This window comes from Oncorhynchus tshawytscha, linkage group LG02 (genome assembly GCF_018296145.1).
Source record: "Oncorhynchus tshawytscha isolate Ot180627B linkage group LG02, Otsh_v2.0, whole genome shotgun sequence".
Taxonomy (NCBI): domain Eukaryota; kingdom Metazoa; phylum Chordata; class Actinopteri; order Salmoniformes; family Salmonidae; genus Oncorhynchus; species Oncorhynchus tshawytscha.
Genome location: NC_056430.1, coordinates 11912798 through 11919950, shown reverse-complemented (window position 1 = coordinate 11919950; position 7153 = coordinate 11912798).

Sequence of the window (7153 nt, the reverse complement as noted above, 5' to 3'; positions counted from 1 at the left end):
TATAAATGGGTTTAGGTCTGTACAGACAGAGATATCTACCTATATAAATGGGTTTAGGTCTGTACGGACAGAGATATCTACCTGTCTATATAAATGGGTTTAGGTCTGTACAGACAGAGATCTGTCTGTCTATATAAATGGGTTTGGGTCTGTACAGACAGAGATATCTACCTGTCTATATAAATGGGTTTAGGTCTGTACAGACAGAGATCTGTCTGTCTATATAAATGGGTTTGGGTCTGTACAGACAGAGACATCTACCTGTCTATATAAATGGGTTTGGGTCTGTACGGACAGAGATATCTACCTGTCTATATAAATGGGTTTAGGTCTGCACAGACAGAGATATCTACCTGTCTATATAAATGGGTTTAGGTCTGCACAGACTGAGATATCTACCTGTCTATATAAATGGGTTTGGGTCTGTACAGACAGAGATATCTACCTGTCTATATAAATGGGTTTGGGTCTGTATAGACAGAGATATCTGTCTGCATATATAAATGGGTTTAGGTCTGTACAGACAGAGATATCTACCTGTCTATATAAATGGGTTTAGGTCTGTACGGACAGAGATATCTACCTGTCTATATAAATGGGTTTAGGTCTGTACAGACAGAGATATCTACCTATATAAATGGGTTTAGGTCTGTACGGACAGAGATATCTACCTGTCTATAAAAATGGGTTTGGGTCTGTACGGACAGAGATATCTACCTGTCTATATAAATGGGTTTAGGTCTGCACAGACAGAGATATCTACCTGTCTATATAAATGGGTTTAGGTCTGCACAGACTGAGATATCTACCTGTCTATATAAATGGGTTTGGGTCTGTACAGACAGAGATATCTATTTTTTATTTTTTTATTTTTTTCACCTTTATTTAACCAGGTAGGCTAGTTGAGAACAAGTTCTCATTTGCAACTGCGACCTGGCCAAGATAAAGCATAGCAGTGTGAACAGACAACACAGAGTTACACATGGAGTAAACAATTAACAAGTAAATAACACAGTAGAAAAAAAAGGGGAGTCTATTTACATTGTGTGCAAAAGGCATGAGGAGGTAGGCGAATAATTACAATTTTGCAGATTAACACTGTAGTGATAAATGATCAGATGGTCATGTACAGGTAGAGATATTGGTGTGCAAAAGAGCAGAAAAGTAAATAAATAAAAACAGTATGGGGATGAGGTAGGTAAAAATGGGTGGGCTATTTACCGATAGACTATATACAGCTGCAGCGATTGGTTAGCTTCTCAGATAGCAGATGTTTGAAGTTGGTGAGGGAGATGAAAGTCTCAAACTTCAGCGATTTTTGCAATTCGTTCCAGTCACAGGCAGCAGAGAACTGGAACGAAAGGCGGCCAAATGAGGTGTTGGCTTTAGGGATGATCAGTGAGATACACCTGCTGGAGCGCGTGCTACGGATGGGTGCTGCCATCGTGACCAGTGAACTGAGATAAGGCGGAGCTTTACCTAGCATGGACTTGTAGATGACCTGGAGCCAGTGGGTCTGGCGACGAATTTGTAGCGAGGGCCAGCTGACGAGAGCATACAAGTCGCAGTGGTGGGTGGTATAAGGTGCTTTAGTGACAAAGCAGATGGCACTGTGATAAACTGCATCCAGTTTGCTGAGTAGAGTGTTGGAAGCAATTTTGTAGATGACATCGCCGAAGTCGAGGATCGGTAGTATAGTCAGTTTTACTAGGTTAAGTTTGGCGGCGTGAGTGAAGAAGGCTTTGTTGCGGAATAGAAAGCCGACTCTTGATTTGATTTTCGATTGGAGATGTTTTATATGAGTCTGGAAGGAGAGTTTACAGTCTAGCCAGACACCTAGGTACTTATAGATGTCCACATATTCAAGGTCGGAACCATCCAGGGTGGTGATGCTGGTCAGGCGTGCGGGTGCAGGCAGAGAACGGTTGAAAAGCATGCATTTGGTTTTACTAGCGTTTAAGAGCAGTTGGAGGCCACGGAAGGAGTGTTGTATGGCATTGAAGCTCGTTTGGAGGTTAGATAGCACGGTGTCCAAGGACGGGCCGGAAGTATATAGAATGGTGTCATCTGCGTAGAGGTGGATCAGGGAATCGCCCGCAGCAAGAGCAACATCATTGATATATACAGAGAAAAGAGTCGGCCCGAGAATTGAACCCTGTGGCACCCCCATAGAGACTGCCAGAGGACCAGACAGCATGCCCTCCGATTTGACACACTGAACTCTGTCTGCAAAGTAATTGGTGAACCAGGCAAGGCAGTCATCCGAAAAACCGAGGCTACTGAGTCTGCTGATAAGAATATGGTGATTGACAGAGTCAAAAGCCTTGGCAAGGTCGATGAAGACGGCTGCACAGTACTGTCTTTTATCGATGGCGGTTATGATATCGTTTAGTACCTTGAGCGTGGCTGAGGTGCACCCGTGACCGGCTCGGAAACCAGATTGCACAGCGGAGAAGGTACGGTGAGATTCGAGATGGTCAGTGTCCTGTTTGTTGACTTGGCTTTCGAAGACCTTAGATAGGCAGGGCAGGATGGATATAGGTCTGTAACAGTTTGGGTCCAGGGTGTCTCCCCCTTTGAAGAGGGGGATGACTGCGGCAGCTTTCCAATCCTTGGGGATCTCAGACGATATGAAAGAGAGGTAGAACAGGCTGGTAATAGGGGTTGCGACAATGGCGGCGGATAGTTTCAGAAATAGAGGGTCCAGATTGTCAAGCCCAGCTGATTTGTACGGGTCCAGGTTTTGCAGCTCTTTCAGAACATCTGCTATCTGGATTTGGGTAAAGGAGAACCTGGAGAGGCTTGGGCGAGTAGCTGCGGGGGGAGGGCGGAGCTGTTGGCCGAGGTTGGAGTAGCCAGGCGGAAGGCATGGCCAGCTATTGAGAAATGCTTGTTGAAGTTTTCGATAATCATGGATTTATCGGTGGTGACCGTGTTACCTAGCCTCAGTGCAGTGGGCAGCTGGGAGGAGGTGCTCTTGTTCTCCATGGACTTCACAGTGTCCCAGAACTTTTTGGAGTTGGAGCTACAGGATGCAAACTTCTGCCTGAAGAAGCTGGCCTTAGCTTTCCTGACTGACTGCGTGTATTGGTTCCTGACTTCCCTGAACAGTTGCATATCGCGGGGACTATTCGATGCTATTGCAGTCCGCCACAGGATATTTTTGTGCTGGTCGAGGGCAGTCAGGTCTGGAGTGAACCAAGGGCTGTATCTGTTCTTAGTTCTGCATTTTTTGAACAGAGCATGCTTATCTAAAATGGTGAGGAAGTTACTTTTAAAGAATGACCAGGCATCCTCAACTGACGGGATGAGGTCAATGTCCTTCCAGGATACCCGGGCCAGGTCGATTAGAAAGGCCTGCTCACAGAAGTGTTTTAGGGAGCATTTGACAGTGATGAGGGGTGGTCGTTTGACTGCGGCTCCGTAGCGGATACAGGCAATGAGGCAGTGATCGCTGAGATCCTGGTTGAAGACTGCGGAGGTGTATTTGGAGGGCCAGTTGGTCAGGATGACATCTATGAGGGTGCCCTTGTTTACAGATTTAGGGTTGTACCTGGTGGGTTCCTTTATGATTTGTGTGAGATTGAGGGCATCTAGCTTAGATTGTAGGACTGCCGGGGTGTTAAGCATATCCCAGTTTAGGCCACCTAACAGAACAAACTCTGAAGCTAGATGGGGGGCGATCAATTCACAAATGGTGTCCAGGGCACAGCTGGGAGCTGAGGGGGGTCGGTAGCAGGTGGCAACAGTGAGAGACTTATTTCTGGAGAGAGTAATTTTCAAAATTAGTAGTTCAAACTGTTTGGGTATGGACCTGGAAAGTATGACATTACTTTGCAGGCTCTCTCTGCAGTAAACTGCAACTCCTCCCCCTTTGGCAGTTCTATCTTGACGGAAAATGTTATAGTTGGGTATGGAAATCTCAGAATTTTTGGTGGCCTTCCTGAGCCAGGATTCAGACACGGCAAGGACATCAGGGTTAGCAGAGTGTGCTAAAGCAGTGAGTAAAACAAACTTAGGGAGGAGGCTTCTGATGTTGACATGCATGAAACCAAGGCTTTTCCGATCACAGAAGTCAACAAATGAGGGTGCCTGGGGACATGCAGGGCCTGGGTTTACCTCCACATCACCCGCGGAACAGAGGAGGAGTAGAATGAGGGTGCGGCTAAAGGCTATCAAAACTGGTCGCCTAGAGCGTTGGGAACAGAGAGTAAAAGGAGCAGATTTCTGGGCATGGTAGAATATATTCATGGCATAATGCGCAGACAGGGGTATGGTGGGGTGCGGGTACAGCGGAGGTAAGCCCAGGCACTGGGTGATGATGAGAGAGGTTGTATCACTGGACATGCTGGTTGTAATGGGTGAGGTCACCGCATGTGTGGGAGGTGGGACAAAGGAGGTATCAGGGGTATGAAGAGTGGAACTAGGGGCTCCATTGTAAACTAAAACAATGATAACTAACCTGAACAACAGTATACAAGGCATATTGACATTTGAGAGAGACATACAGCGAGGCATACAGTAATCACAGGTGTTGAATTGGGAGAGCTAGCTAAAACAGTAGCTAAAACAGTAGGTGAGACAACAACAGCTAATCAGCTAGCACAACAACAGCAGGTAAAATGGCGTTGACTAGGCAGGGAGGGTCGGATTAACTACACACAGAGCCTGAGTGCAGCTGGGGCCGACAGATAAAACATAAACAAGCAGAATGGAGTACTGTGATTAATGGACATCTATCTGCATATATAAATGGGTTTAGGTCTGTACAGACAGAGATATCTATCTGCATATATAAATGGGTTTGGGTCTGTACAGACAGAGATATCTATCTGCATATATAAATGGGTTTGGGTCTGTACAGACAGAGATATCTATCTGCGTATATAAATGGTTTTGGGTCTGTACAGACAGAGATATCTGTCTGCATATATAAATGGTTTTGGGTCTGTACAGACAGAGATATCTGTCTGCATATATAAATGGGTTTAGGTCTGTACAGACAGAGATATCTATCTGCATATATAAATGGGTTTAGGTCTGTACAGACAGAGATATCTACCTGTCTATATAAATGGGTTTGGGTCTGTACAGACAGAGATATCTATATGCATATATAAATGGGTTTAGGTCTGTATAGACAGAGATATCTATCTGCATATATACATGGTTTTAGGTCTGTACAGACAGAGATATCTATCTGCATATATAAATGTGTTTAGGTCTGTACAGACAGAGATATCTATCTGCATATATAAATGGGTTTAGGTCTGTACAGACAGAGATATCTATCTGCATATATAAATGGGTTTAGGTCTGTACAGACAGAGATATCTACCTGTCAATATAAACGGTTTTGGGTCTGTACAGACAGAGATATCTGTCTGTCTATATAAATGGGTTTAGGTCTGTACATACAGAGATATCTATCTGCATATATAAATGGGGTTGGTCTGCTGGTGTCCTGGGCTCTGGGGTGTAGAGACAGACAGACCAGAGTCATGTGATTCATTGATGCTGCACTCTTCCAGGTGTGTGTGTGTGTGTGTGTGTGTGTGTGTGTGTGTGTGTGTGTGTGTGTGTGTGTGTGTGTGTGTGTGGTTAACTCTGTCCTAAGAGCGTTTTTGTGTCTTCTCAGCACCCCCCTCCTCTCTCTCATTTTCTCTGCCCTTTTTTAGTCTGTTTCCATAGAAACAAGGTGCAGGATGCCTAAGTAAATCTGAGAAAGAGTGATGTTCAAATCAAAGCTAGTCTGCTTCAGATACTGAGACTGTCTAACTTCACCATGTAGCTGGGCTCTCTGTCTAACTTCACCATGTAGCTGGGCTCTCTGTCTAACTTCACCATGTAGCTGGGCTCTCTGCCTAACTTCACCATGTAGCTGGGCTCTCTGTCTAACTTCACTATGTAGCTGGGCTCTCTGTCTAACTTCACCATGTAGCTGGGCTCTCTGTCTAACTTCACCATGTAGCTGGGCTCTCTGTCTAACTTCACTATGTAGCTGGGCTCTCTGTCTAACTTCACTATGTAGCTGGGCTCTCTGTCTAACTTCACCATGTGACACGCCTTCCGCCAAATAATGTTCTCATTCCAATGTTAGTTTCACAATATTTTAGTTTATTTGTCAATATGTTCTGGTCATCATTGAAAAATGACAAATTGGACAGACTCAGGTAACAATGATGATGGCAGACACAGCTTTTATCCTGCAGGTGTAGCTAGAATAACCCAGTGTGATGGATGAGTGACACACACAGTATCTGTATCTGCTGGACCAGACCTCCAGATCTATCCTGACCTCTACCCTCCTGACTCTGTGTTGTCTGTCTCCCGTCTCTGTTCAGCTACTACATGTGGATTCACTTATAGCTTTCTGATGGACGTGGCTGGGCTCTCTGATGGATGTGGCTGGGCTCTCTGATGGACGTGGCTGGGCTCTCTGATGGACGTGGCTGGGCTCTCTGATGGACGTGGCTGGGCTCTCTGATGGACGTAGCTGGGCTCTCTGATGGACGTAGCTGGGCTCTCTTTGATGGACGTGGCTGGCCTCTCTGGATGTGGCTGGGCTCTCTCTGATGGATGTGGCTGGGCTTTCTCTGATGGACGTGGCTGGGCTCTCTTTGATGGACGTGTCTGGGCTCTCTGATGGACGTGGCTGGGCTCTCTGATAGACGTGGCTGGGCTCTCTGATGGACGTGGCTGGGCTCTCTGATGGACGTGGCTGGGCTCTCTGATGGACGTGGCTGGGCTCTCTGATGGATGTGGCTGGGCTCTCTGATGGACGTGGCTGGGCTCTCTTTGATGGATGTGGCTGGGCTCTCTGATGGACGTGGCTGGGCTATCTTTGATGGACGTGGCTGGGCTCTCTGATGGACGTGGCTGGGCTCTCTTTGATGGACGTGGCTGGGCTCTCTGATGGACGTGGCTGGGCTCTCTGATGGACGTGGCTGGGCTCTCTGATGGACGTGGCTGGGCTCTCTGATGGACGTGGCTGGGCTCTCTTTGATGGACGTGGCTGGGCTCTCTGATGGACGTGGCTGGGCTCTCTGATGAACGTAGCTGGGCTCTCTTTGATGGACGTGGCTGGGCTCTCTGATGGACGTGGCTGGGCTCTCTTTGATGGACGTGGCTGGGCTCTCTGATGGACGTGGCT